The 2,992-nt window shown below is 35.6% G+C and overlaps 1 pseudogene; it reads right to left on the minus strand.

The window, feature by feature from the left end:
* Positions 1 to 652: 652 nt before the first annotated feature.
* Positions 653 to 1,767, minus strand: Dnajb6-ps3 (DnaJ heat shock protein family (Hsp40) member B6, pseudogene 3; annotated as a pseudogene).
* Positions 1,768 to 2,992: the final 1,225 nt, after the last annotated feature.

Here is a 2,992-nt window from a genome sequence, read left to right on the forward strand (position 1 = left end):
CAATGGAAAGGGGTAGTGATTTTTTTCTTTTGTTTTGCTTTGTTTTGTTTTGTTTTAAGCAAATGACAAAGACCCAAATTTTCAACTAAACTTAACATTACATTTTTAAACAATTTTCAGAACTGACAAGATTGCCAACATCTATGCAGATCTAGAAAACATTCTTAGTTTACACTAAATCAAAAATGTGTTGCCAGTGACTCAATAATAACACTCATCGTGAAATACTAAAATAAAATTGAAATATTTCTGCAGAAGATTTACCTGGCAATGTTAACTACACAGTGTGCTGACCCTCCTCACTCACATTTCAACATAATGGGAAAAGATTCGAGCTTGCGTTAAAAAAATTATTTTGTTCTAGCACTACTCAAGAGTCCCAGGGCTCACCTCAGAGTACATTTTGTTTTGTTTAAAGCAAACTGCACCTAGAGATTTCAACAATTTTCAAGAGAAAAAAATGAAGTCTATTTTATGATTCCTAACCATAAACTCAAGCAGGGGCTCCAATGATGTGTTTTATAAATAATTTAGACGAGTCAGAGTTACATGAAAAGCTGAGTTCACTTGAAATCTTCAAAAATATTTCATGTTATATTTCAAATAGTACCTGTTATGGTTTAACACTTTTGTTAAATATGAGACCTAACATTTAAAAGTAGGTCTCCTTACCATTTATCATCAAGGCCTTTAACTGTCCTTCATCCTCACCATATAGTTTTCTTAACCATTCTCCTGAAGTCTCCTTGTAGTGATTTCTTGTTTTCCATTAGTTATCTTAGATGAAGTTGATATTGATTTGAAATTGCCCTTTTCAGCACCAAGAAATGACAGTGAAGAGAATGAGACCTCCATGATCTAGTGACCTGCACACAGTGAAGCTTGTGTCTAAAGCAGGAAACCCACCTCTAAAAGTAAGAAATCCACTGAAGGCAGAGGAAAATAAGCCAGCCTGTTGGCTACTAGTTCCTCAGGAACCTTGTCAGTTCCCCAAAAAATTCATCATATGGATCTTTAATGAAGTCAAATGAAAATGGCTTCCTTCCACAAAAACAAACCAACAAACATCCTGAAGTCCTCACCTGTTTTCTAGCATGCGAAGTCAAGCTCAAATGGAATGGCAGTAGGACTTCCACATCCTCCTCCTCCACTACCACCATTTTACCTGTCTTTGCTCTTCGTTATAGATGGGTCACTCCTTTGCACCCGATAACACCTCATATGTCTTAGCTACTTGTTTGAATATCCACTCTGCCTCTACCTTTTTTCTGGGTGCCATTTAAGTGTCTGTTTCCTGTGGTGGTAAAATTAAAGAGGTACACACACGTCCTGGTTCCTGTGAGTTCCCACTCTGCACTCTCTGGCTGTTTTTCTGTCAGCTGCTTTCACCCACTGTCTCCTCAGTGGGTTATTACTGTGCCTGTTACCATTATGTTCTGAGGCCTGGGTCCACACCATGCTAGCCCCAAGCATTCCATAGCCTCCTTCTGTCCTGTACCTGCCTTCACCTACATAATGACATCAACCTACCTTTCATCCTTTCTAATTTAAAACTTTTCTCTCAAACTTAAGCTAAGCACAATTATTATCATTTTGTAATTTAAAAGCATAAAATGTACCTAACACCCACTCCAACATTTTATCAATTAAACAGAATATTTAATTATCCATTCCAGTTTAAGAAAGACTTAATTTCCCATACACCTTTTTAATGTCCTCAGGTGAGACGGGTATCTGCATGTCCAGAACTTCATAGTAATCCACCATTTTTAAAACAGACCTTTGGGAAAATTCCAAGACCCAGTGGCTGGCAGGAATTGGGTTGGGGTAGGGTGGGCAGTTAGGGGAGAGTTGGATAGCAGGTCTCCTTGTAGGTCTGGCACAGCTAGCCGCTCTGGTGGTGGTGGCAACCTCAGAAGTGGGTAGTGTTTTAATTATTAATCAACATAGTAATGCAAGCTTATCACAACATGTTTAATGAAATTAGCATAGTAAACACTGCTTAAATGTGTTGGCATTCTCCCATCCTCAGACTATGTAAGTGAGCACTGTAGCCACGGGGGCAGGAAGGTGATGTTGAATAAATTACATACCCAGGAATACCAAATACACAGCTCAGGAAGGTTATCTTTCATGTTTTGTAGTTCTGAGCACAGAAGCAAACAATATACGTGGAAGCAATTGTTTTCTTACCATGAAACCTTTAATTTGTAAAGCTATTAGTATCAGATAAATAATGATAAATGGAAATCACAGGAAATAAAAATCAAGCTTGTTGTTTGCATAAAATCTCCCTAGCTTGCTGCCTTGACTCAGGTTATAGTGGATTGTCATGGCAAGAATTCTAGGACACCATCAATTCCAGGAAAAGCTGAAAACCCCAATTTTATATGAAGGTTTTGTAATTATAGGAAAAGTATTCAAATGAATCATGTGTGCTACTGTTATCCAAAGAAAATTCATCTTCTCTAAGAAACTTGAACCCTGGACAAGAGAAAACAAATCCCTCTCTTAATGACTTTACTTGTAACTTTTCCATTCAATGGCTATATTGATAAATTGGAAAACAAATATGTAAATATTTAAGAGAAGATTCTCTGAAAAAGATGGTAAATATTTTAAGAAAGGATGAGTAATTATAAGGGGAAAACATAAATATTAACTTTATCAGTAGACCTACACAAATTAATAAATTTTCTCCAGAGGGAAAGGAAGAATATCAAAGTTGCTAAGCTTATTGATAAAGAGTACATTTAACAAGTTTGAAATTCCACAGGTTACCTTTTTTTCTCTTATTTCTGCATCTTCTTGGGTGTATGTGTGTTTGTATTATAAATTAAATATATAATTTTATAAAATACATAAAAACTACTCATGTTTGAAATTCTTAAACAGTAAAGTAAACATTTAGATAAAGGGATAATGTGTTATTTCATGGTTAAACAGATAACATTTTATTACTGTTTTATGACATATATTAGATATAAAATAT

This window comes from Rattus norvegicus, chromosome 1 (assembly GCF_036323735.1).
Source record: "Rattus norvegicus strain BN/NHsdMcwi chromosome 1, GRCr8, whole genome shotgun sequence".
Taxonomy (NCBI): domain Eukaryota; kingdom Metazoa; phylum Chordata; class Mammalia; order Rodentia; family Muridae; genus Rattus; species Rattus norvegicus.